Here is an 11329-nt window from a genome sequence, read left to right on the forward strand (position 1 = left end):
TGCTGCGAGCGTTTTTGGGCGCATGGTCTTCGGGGCAAGATCGGAAGAGGTTTTAATGGCACTTAATCTCACCCCCTCTGACAGTAACTCTGAGTGAGCGGTAGGCGTTCCTGCAACTGGGTAAATGTCAAGACCGACAGCCTGGAGTCGAGAACAATCTGTCTTGGTTTTCACCTAACCTCACAAAACCGCTACCGCTCACTGACTATCCAGAACCCCTGTTCGGTTAGAAGGGGGCGGGGGTGAGTTGAACTGCGATAAAAACCTCTTCTATGAAGTTCTGCTTGAAAAAATTCATTTTAAAATGCGCGGGCTGATTGTGACAACAATTAGATGTATAACGAATGGTTTTTATCCGGATTCTTAAACCCGTAGAAGCGAGCGGCGACATCACGAGACCACTGCGTTTAGGCCATTGCTGCTGACAAACAACGCATGCCAGAAAAAAATAGACCCGAGCAAGGTCTCGCGTATTTTTGTTAGAATACTCGGAGTGGTACAGGAAGCAATTTGGAGTAGGATGAGGAGACGCAAACAAAAGTTAGTTGGCAACCACCGAAGTAAGACTTCTGTAGGAGGATGAGGTAAGAATCCTGGCGGCAATTACTGAGAAAGAGGGGTGTAGGCCAGGAAGCTATTAGCTACCGAGACGGCACCGGGTAAATGGGGCGCAGTGCAGAGGAGGGCTTTGGCTGAATTTAGACCGCGTGTTGTTTTCCAACGTGCGCCAAGACCACGGTGGGCCAGGATGATTGCATTATTCTGCCTCCGCTGTACCGAGAACCGTACCCCGATTTCGTGTCCTGCTGCTGAGTGTCTCAACCAGTGGACTGCCCTGTCGGCTGTTGATTGTTTGCTCGGATACAAAAAGTTCAGAGAAGGTGCAGAAACTGATGCTGCTATGACGATGAGTTCCGGCAGCATAATTTTCTTTTAAAAGACTAACCCTTATACTTTCGCTGATAGTTGCCTGGTGTAGCCTTGATGTAGCCACCTTGATGTAGCCCTGGTGTAGCCACCTCACTGGAAAAAAAAAAAAAAAACTGGTTGATTCCTCTGTCATAGGAATCAGTAAATCACGAAGGGGAAATGTGGAGCGAAATCTGCAGCTGAGCATGATTTGCGAGTCGGCTGCTGTCTTCTGGGTGTGCTTGGCGAGCGACGTCTTGCTGGCGAGTCACTTCCGCTGGTGTCATTTCCGGGACGGATATGACGCCAGTGAAATCTTGGTGTATCCCGGCATAAAACACTGTCGTGTTAAAATGTAGAACCCGAAAACGAAAAACCTAAGTATAACGGACTCTTTAGTAGAAAAGGTTGCTTCCCCGCAAGAAGACCCTGTGTGCAGGGGTGCACCCTTTACAGGCCGCTTGCTTCATTGTACTGGCGTCATTTCCGTGACTGATATGACATCAGCAAAATCTTCGTTTATCCCGGAATAAAACACTTTCTTGTTGAAAAAATGATATTGAGTTGCTGTAAAGCTTCAGTGCGGGGACACAGCATAACCAAATGGAGATGAGGGAAGCGAGGAGGGGGGGGGGGGGTCTGCTTTGCTGAATCAGCCACGACAGGAGCTATTGTCGATCGCGTAATGAGCTCGTACTGAAAGTTGCATGGCGATCAGCGACGTCAGCGCTGTGCAGGGAAGCAGCACGCAAGGCTCATCTTCAACATCACTTTTCTCAACGCCCAACAAAACAACGTACTTAAGCGGATTGATCAGTGATGAGGACAGCGGCTATCAGAAGTTCACGCGCACCCGATTCACGAATTTGCATTAGGATGTGACGTCAACGTACCCACCACGATCTATACGTACCCGCTCAAGGGAGATTGGCCGTGAACGATGTCAGCCACCGTGAGGAGCTGCGGCCAATTCACAACTTCCAATTTGGCTGCAACATCACCATACCAACTCCCAATTCTAACATACCCACTCAGGAGAATTGACCAGTAACGGTGGAAGCAGCCGGGAGAGGCTTATGGCCGGTTCACCAATTCCCACTGGCATTGGTTTCAGCATACCTTCTTATTTCATTGATTATGGGGTTTAACGCGCCGACGCTACACAGGCGGTGAGGCGCGCCGTAGTGGAGGGCTCCGGGTTAATTTTGTCCACCTGATAATCCTTAACGTGCGCCGAATTCTCGAACACACGGGCGTTTTCTCTTTTCGCCTCCATCAGAAAAGCGGCCGCCGCGGGCGGGAATCAAACCCGTGTCCTTGGGCTCAGCAGAACGTTAGCAGCCCAACGCCTTATAGCCACTGAGCCACCACGCGAATCAGCATACCTACTCATAGATGTGCTTTCACAAGTGATGCTCACGCATTCCGACATCATATTTTAAGATGAGGAAACTGTGAAATATGTAATGTCGACAGTATCTTCGGTGTTATCATTTTTGTGAAACATTTCTTATCTCCGCACACACAAACGCCGTGATTGGCAGTGCCTAAGAAGTTTCTCGTCATCATATATGCACACATCTATAATGATACGATGCCTAGGAAAAAACCTAAGTAATAATTCTAGCAAGCTGTGTTTACGGGTAACTGCATGCCATGGTGGCAGTTTTGCTGATGGACCGAGAAATGAGAACGTCCGTGCGTCGACTCAGTAGTGGCTAAGGCATTGCGCTGCTGAGCACGAGGACGCGGGTCCGATTCCCGGCCGTGGCGGCCGCTTTTCTCATGGAGGCGAAAAGCAAAAACGCCCGTGTGTACAAGATTTCGGCGCACGTTAAAGATCCCTGGGTGGTCAAAATTAATCCGGAGCCCTCCACTACGGCGCGCCTATTCGTCTGCGTTGCGTCGGCGCGTTAAACCCTACAATCAATCAATCAAGTCCGTGCGTTGAACTTGGTCTAAATGAATTTGTAGCCCTCCACTCCGGCGCGCCTCACAGCCCAAGTGTTGCTTCGGCGCGCAAAATTCTGATTCGAACTTTTAGTATCATATAAGATACAAAATTCAAAATAATTCCCACGCGGGGCTGACAAACGACCACCAGCTAGGAGAAGCGTTGGAATGAACAATGTCCCAGATTAGGCCCGCCGGCAGAGGGCCGTCTATTTCTTCCCATTCTTGCTCAATGTCCTCCCTTCAGAAATTAAGTTTGGAGATAAGCGCCACGACTGCCTTTTTGTCTCGTCCTGTTTTGCGACTACGGAATGAGATAAATCACTCGGAGGACCTTACAGAGACGCTTCCTGATGGCAGCTCTCGAATAGGAGCGGCAGGGGCCGGCTCTCTTTCTATACGCTGTCCGAAATGAGCACCTTGCGTCATGCGCGGGCACGCAATGAAGCTCCGCCGAGATAGGAGGCTCTCTAATTTTTCACCGGCTCTCCTGTATAGCGTTTCGGCGTTGGCGCGGTGCCAAATGACTGAAACAGTTAATCACATAAAAGTAATGATTGTGAGCATTAAGACAAGGAAGCGACTGGGACGGCGAACTTCGCCGCTGAGGCGTCCCCCTCCCGCTGGCACATTTCCCGCATTTTTGTGCGCCCGCGTTAATAGGGTGTGCCCATCGGCAGGCTCATTTTTAGTTCGTAGCACTGGAATGCCCACGTCCAGGTGGAAGGTTACTCAGTCGGAATTCTGGAGGGATTCGTCAGAGCTGATATGTTTCTCGCAGTTAATTTGCGCGTACGCCAGAAAGTGTCTGTACTGTTCTTCCGTCCGGCCTCTTTGTGGGGTGTGTTATTGCGCTACACAGCAATGCGGTGAAGCGTCACTGATGCGAGGAACAATCTCTCAAGGCATGGAGGGAAAAAATGCCAAAGAAGGCTTGACGTGATTCAAACAGCGGCCGCAAGCGAACCAACTCTTAAAGGGACCCTGCAGCACTTTTTTCAGCTTTTTCTGAAATCCTAAATGCTTACTGAACGTAGTCAACCAACACATCCAGTGCTTACATTACGGGGTCGCAAAGTACTTCAGCCAAAATTTACTGTTTATGCCAATCAGATAACTCAGAAACTCGCTCAAAAGATTTTTTCTCTCTTTTTTGGCCTTGGTGTTCTTCGAACGCTGGAATTACGTAATTACAGCGGTGTAACGGCTATTGACCGGATTTCCTTCAGTTGCAGCAATGGACGCATTCGATAGCCACTTCATAAAGAAAGCCACAAAAGCAAAGCGGAAACTGAAGGCGTATCTGCTGCGACGAGCAAATCACGCTGTGCCACTCAGTGCTGGAGATAGCTGTACAGCATTCACAGTGCTTCCAGACGCGAAGGAAAAAAGTCTGCAACACTTCCGATAAACGCTTTCACTATTTCTTTCACGTCTGGAAGCATTGCCAAAGATATAGTTATCAACAGCACGGAGCGGCACTGCGTGTTTTTCTCGTCAATGCAAAACTATCCAACCTCCGTTTCTGCTTTGCTTTGTGGAAGCTTTTTTCTAGAGCGGCTATCGATAGAGTTCATTTCTGCAACTGAAGAATAGCCGGCAAATAGCGGCTACATTGCTGTAATGACGTAAATCGCGCGTTCAAAGAACGCCAAGACTCGGGAAATAGAGAATAGAATGGAATGAATGATTTTATTATAGGAGGAGGCCAATAGGCCCTGTTGGGGGACATGGGAAAAAGGGTAGCGGAAGATGGTTCATATAAAGTCTTCACTGCACTGTGACGGTTCACTTAGCACGATATGCACAGTTGAAGTTGTGGTGAGGACACTCTAATACGACCATTATCGGGGTCCGCGGCGGCCGCTTTTCTGATGGAGGCGAAAAGCAAAAACGCCCGTGTGTACGAGATTTCGGCGCACGTTAAAGATCCCCAGGTGGTCAAAATTAATCCGGAGCCCTCCACTACGGCGCGTCTATCGCCTGCGTTGCGTCGGCGTGTTAAACCCTACAATCAATCAACCATTATCGGGGTAGCCAATACAATAAGAGCCGTTCTGAGAGTATACTCCGAGAATTGGCCGCTGCCTTCCCCAGTAAAAAGCGCAGAAATGGGTTCGTTGCTTTCTATAGTACCGACCCATTCGTCTCAACCCGCGGGACGCAACGTCCACAACCCACTACCTTGATAGAGGCGTTCCTCAAGGCTCGATTCTTGGACCTATACTATTCAACCTGGCTATGAACCGCGTTGCTCGCACACTCGAAACAGACTCTGCGAAATAGAGAAAAATCTTTTGAACAGGTTTCTAAGTTACCTGATGGGCATAGAGCCGTAATTTTTTGGATGACGCCCTTCGAGACCGCTTATTATAACTACTGGATGTGTTTGTAGACTACGTTCTGAAAGCATTTAAGATTTAGAAATAAGTTTAAAAAAGTGTTGCAGGGTCCCTTTAAGGGACACTGAACATGCTTCAGCGATGAGAAACCGCTTGGTAAGTTTATAGTTCACACTGTCAATCCTATGATGCGAATGTTTTCAGTCAATGTGCACGACATTCTTTTATTCACGAAAAAAAAGTTTAACAGTGCCGCTGCTGTTGTTCCATTCCGTAGCCAACTTGGCCATGTCTTTTGTTTGGACGCACCGGCGCAGGAGCTCAGTTACCAGATTTCGCGCACGTTTGTCCTGCACTAACCATGTAGCCACAAGCACAGACTTGATATCCAGCTTGATGTAGGTGAACGTGAACGCGGTAACCAACATGTCGTGACATGAGTGCCGACAAATGCAAAGCGTACTTTAACAAAACTAATATTTCAGGTACAATAGGTATTCAATGCTGACTACTATAGAGTTGTTACATTGCTGTCTACTCAAAATCTTATAGGAAAATGTGTTTTTGTACTAAGCATCTGTAGGAAATACCACCTCCACTAGAAAAAAACGAACACGTGGCTGTGTTTTGCAGCCCATTGCTGCTAATCAGCTGGGCGACGCAGGTTTGGACGTTCATATTTCGGAATTATTTTTATTTATTTTTGTCGTCTACCCCTATAAATGCTGCCGGCAGGGTACTATATATTATAGTTGCGCTTGCCATGCAGTGCAGTAGGATCTATATAGCGGAAATAGCGTCTGTATCCGCGCATTAAATACAGTATAAAATGCCTTCGTAACAACAAAACAGTTCAATGCCAGCGTATGGACAACCCTACTAAACCACTGTGGAGGTCTGGCAGCCTCGGACAACGATAATTCCTCGACCACTGGCGCCTCGAGCATTGCAAGTGCCGCGCCCTTGGAAAAATGCGTGCGCAAAAAAAAAAAAAAAAGGAGAATAAAAAGCACAACGAGTTTCACGTCTCATAACCTCATTGCGCACGAGAACGATTGCAATTAACTCCGTTAGATGCGCGGCTAATAAATGAGCCCCTTGCGCAACTCGAGCGCATGCGCGTTTGGGGCGCGCTGATTGCGCAGTTAGAGGGACCAGAAGGACAAAAAACAAGAATGAAGTCAACAGGCTCCTACTAGATATGACATATGGTCTCCGGAGCACCGAATGGCGCCTCAGATGCAGGCCGAAACTTGCATTCCTTCGAGCACAGCGCCCCTGTGCAGAGCCTCTCGCATGTGCAGCGCATGATGTATACACACCCTGTGCATATACGGCCGCATGGGCGTTCGCATATCCACCGCCGCTGCACAGAGGAGGTTTGCCCAGTGGAGATTCGCCGCGCACGTTCAATTTACCGAGTCGTGAGGCCACCCCCGATAAGGACGGCGCCATTCATTTAGCAGCGTGGCTATATGCGTGCCTGTGTGCGAGAGTGCGTGCGGCGGTGCGTGTAGTGTATACACACACTGCGGAGGCCAACTCGCACGCCCGTTGCCGCCACCGGATTAGCCTTTTATGGCCGCGCGAAATTTGATTCATTTCAGGGGACACGCGAAGCCCTTTTGATCTGGCGCTCACGCCAAGTTCACTTTAATGGGCGCGTAACGCGTTCGGCGGGAGAAGTTGCGCGCCGAGGTCGCGCTGCGGGCGGCGGCGGCGTTTTTAACTGGGCCCCCCGCTCTATCCGGCCTATAAGGATGTGCGCGCGAGTATATACGGGCTGCAAATTCGGGCGTGCTTGGGCGTGGGATACCGCACGTTCTCGGGGGAGGCTGATGGTGGAAATATTACTGCGAACGCATTAAATGGCCATTGAGCGAGAAACCCCGCGTCTGCAACGGCTCCTAAACACACATCGGCTGCGACGCATCATAGCGCATGCGCAAGAAAAAAGACTAAAAGAAGAGCAGCGCCTCTGTTGGTGGTGATCGCGGGTATGCGCCGGCCTGACCCCATTGGCTGCAAAAGCAACACAAATAAAATGAGCGCGGTGTTCGATTGGCCAGCCAGCGGTATAGTCCCTGGAACTTTGGCTAGTCTGACGTCCGAGGCCTTTAACGAGATACTTTTGGCGATGAAAGTCTCGGACAGACAGCACACCGATCGACTGCAGCGCCCTTTCAGTAAACTGGCCATTTTTGCTACTGAGAAATTTTTCTAAAAAACAAAATATTTGTTTTGATACTTTCTTCTCGTAGTTTTATTTCTTTGCATCCTGTGAGGACTGAATAAATTTATTGAGGATTTTTTAAAGCTGTGAGCAGTTCTGTTGACGCCTCTGATCGTCTGCTCAACGCGGAGTGCAAACGCGGAGTGTTACTGGGTTGCGAAACTCCCCATAGGCCCCATGTATCAAAAGCCGGTCGGCGCAGCTGATTGCTGATTGCTTCAGCTGATTGCTTCAGCTGGCGCAGCTGATTGCTTCTGACGCGAAGCTATCGTGAAACCGACAGCCCGATGTTTGTACCCGAGGGTTAAAACTCTAGTCCTCACAAGTTTGTTAAGCTAATTCACTGAGAACTAGGCTTAATCGAAAATTCATTCCAAACCCGCGTGTTTTGTTTCTTGCGCTCATTTGGACTGGGCCCCGATCAATCGTGTGCTACATCACGCACGCACTTCGTCCAATCATTTTTACACTATAAATTGGGGACACTTTTTTAACTTCTCAGTTGTAAAGTTTACAGTAATTTGCACAACTTTCATTTGTTAGCGCGCGGCTGCGTCTGGTAAAGCGCAATTCGTTTCCTTCTCATTTGTAGCAGTGAGGTTAGACTAGAATAGCATTTGCAAACATTTAAGACCAGGGAAAAAGCCAGAACGCTGGGTAACTTTGCGACAGATTTTTTTTCCTATGCCATGGAGCGGCAAGCCTTGTTTATTAACATTTCTCAATCTGTTTTCACATTCTATTCTTCCTTTCCCTTTCCCTCTCTCTCCCCCAGCTCATGGGGACGCAGCCATGCCTGAGAGCTCAGCGGAGCGTGTTAGGAGAAAAAGCTCGCGCCAAGAGCGGGCCCCGCCGACCGACGGTGTGTTCTCGAGATTGGGCGTCATTAATAACGGCCCGCGGAGCATCCGGACGCGGAAGGTGCTCACAGCTTTCGTTAATCTCCTCCACTCGCAACCGAAAGAAGAGCTGCTCCCGCTCGGCCGCTCTGTCGATGCCGCCGTGTAAGGGACGCCTCTGCTCCGGTCGCCGATGCTGCCGGAATGCCAGGAATTTCCCTTCGGCGACTCGCGCACGGTCGACCCGAATGAGGAGAGCCGTACTGAGAAGCAGCTGCTGAGGGGGCAAACGCGGCGTCTCGGTGGCCCCGGAGTGCGCCCCGAAAGCTACGAAGAGAGGGAGGGAGGGACGAGAGAAGAGCGGTCACAACGGGGACAACAAGATGTTGCGAAATAACAATACTCGAGGTAGAGGTCGGCGCGCAAACAAGACGTCACTGCGCTGTTTGACAATCGGCGAAACAGGTCCGTACGCGCGCAGTTTTCGGTGGGAATGTGGTTTCACGTTGCCGAAGTTCAATGCGCGCGCATGGTGGAGGCAGTGTTGAAACTGAATTTGAATTGAGGTTCATTTCTCGAACCATCTTTGCTGAGAGAAATTGGCGGCGCTAAAAAGCGTTCTCTACAAAGCAGTCTAAGGCGGGCCTTGCAAATTCCCCAAGATGACATTCATGACTGAAGGCGCAAGGACGTGCCAACCGACTAAACCCTTTTTTTAATCCCCCCCCCCCGCCCCTTGCCTACGAGCCTCTTCATTGAATAAAGACAATCAGTCAAACAATCATTCCTGGAAATTTCATTGGGAGGCAGGATCTGCGGTCGCCTTGTGAACGCTCGTGCGAATGAAGGCAGCTACGGGGAAAAGAACTCCTGTAAATGCTTTATCCGTCCATATTGCTGTTACTAGAACACACAGCAAACATTACCTTCGAATAAGAAAACAGGACACAAGAAAATGCTGCAAGCAATACAGTGAAGAGCTGGATGAACGGACTTTAATTTCAACCTGCTTAGAGATATATGCGGTTTGTAAACAAAAATGGAAAAGGGAGTTAGGATGGCGGCAGCAAAATAAAAAAAAAGAGCAGCAAGCAAAATACAAGTTATAAAACACGGCCGCGAAAACCTGATGTTAAGCAGACCTTCCCGCTCGTCGCCCTGTTCAAGGGAACTGGGAGACCGGAGTTAATCCGCGCCAGTCTGCTACATTCAATTTTCGCTACGCCAAAAGTGAGAAAGACGTCGTCCAAAGCTGCTGCTGCGCATTCCGTGCTCATATGTAAAGCGTAATTGGAAGCAAGATAAATTGCTTCGATGAGTTATAGCCTCGATAGCAATGCAGTTCATTCTGGGATGCTGTGCCGAATAACTTTCCTGCAGTGACACACATAAAGTTGCCAGGGGTTTCGCCGCGATTTTTTGATGTCACAAGGGTTGACGAAAGCGGTAATTAATGCGTGAAGGCTTGTGACACATTACAGAAAAAAATATTCCTTACATAAAAAAGAGTAATCGTTATCCTGTCTAATGCCTTGTAACCCAACGTGACTGCTCGAAACATGTCGTTCACTTCTTGACAACGTGATGATTCGCCTTGATCTCACCGCTGGAAAGCAGAAACTATAAAAGCAAGACGGAGCCTTCTCGATTAATCACTCACCACGCAGTTAGGACCTGTTTAATTAATAGTAAGTGCCTTTGAGGTCACGTCAATGACGCTGGACGCCTTATTTAACTGCCTCCCGCACTTTGTTTAATATGTCCGGCCAATTTTCATTGCGCTGTATTTTTTTTACATTTTCTGCTCTTGTACTGTTTATTAATGAAAACCATTAGTTAACCCTGCAGGTCAAAAACCTGGCGTCGTGGCCGACAGATGGTCCAGAAATCTTTCGATGGCGCAAGGAATAAAAAAATCAGTGCTTTTCCACCCTGTGAAGAAGGATTACCAGCGAAGCTGGGTGCGGTGCAAGGAGAGCATGAAACAAAACAGGTTTGTTTGTAATTTCCGATTGGGCATACTTACTAACACACCACCCCAAACCCCTCGCTTACGGAGGACAGCAGATAGGTTGTATCCGGCCGTGAGACGTCCAAAAACTCCCCCCTGCAGAACGGGTATGTCAATGGTTAGCGCGTGAAGCCTGCCTGCGTGTGCACGCTCCCCCTCCCCCTCCCCTCTCCCCCTCCCCTCTCCCTCTCCCTCTCCTCCCCCCCAAAGTGCTCGCATCGAGATGGCAGGGGGGAGGTAGATGCCACGCGTAACGTGCAGCATAGAGTTTCATACTAATATATACTAGAGGGAAATCCGTCGCTGCTGTCGCGGGCCGCCGTGGGCGGCGTCATTGACGCTAGCGATGTTCCTCGCCTACTTGGCTTAGCTGGCCATATGGCTTCTGTTTTGCCTCGAAGCCAAAATCAACAGAAGAGGGTAACATTTTTTTCTTGTTCATCGTGCATGAAGCTTCTACACAATCACTGACAAATTAATCTTTTCGTAGGCTAAATTTTATAATAAAAAACAAATTTTATGAACCTTCTGCAGCAATATTGTTGCTTGTTTTGCAGCCAAATCCAACTTTTCAGCCTGTTCATGAGCCATGCCCAGGACAAGTGGAACGTGGCTGCCCGGTACTTGACCGAACGCTCGCCGAAGCGCTGCTCCCCTAGACAGTGACGCCAGATTTCCCTCTAGTATATATTGCTATGAAACTCTATGGCGAGCAGTATGCACGACTCGGGAAAGCGGCGGTGGCGGTGGAAAGGAGTATAAAGTGGGGCTGTAACCATACTTCCTGAGTAGATAGCCATGCTTCACTGCATAACTCACAATGAGAGAAAGCCAACGTACGAAGACCCAGCTTGCACCTGCGTGATATATCTGCTTACAGTCGGCTTCACCTCTGAACATAAATGCGTTGTAGGAAAGACGTCTTTCACAGGCAATATTATATCAATATGCGGACGCCCTAAGAACTTTCAAATGACATGAAATCAAATGAAACTTTATTTCTCTCTTGCTGAGGTACAGTAGAGAGAGGACGGATGGGAAA

The sequence above is a fragment of the Haemaphysalis longicornis genome, unplaced genomic scaffold, assembly GCF_048455015.1.
Source record: "Haemaphysalis longicornis isolate Haplotype H1 unplaced genomic scaffold, Haemaphysalis longicornis Haplotype H1 scaffold_9, whole genome shotgun sequence".
NCBI lineage: Eukaryota > Metazoa > Arthropoda > Arachnida > Ixodida > Ixodidae > Haemaphysalis > Haemaphysalis longicornis.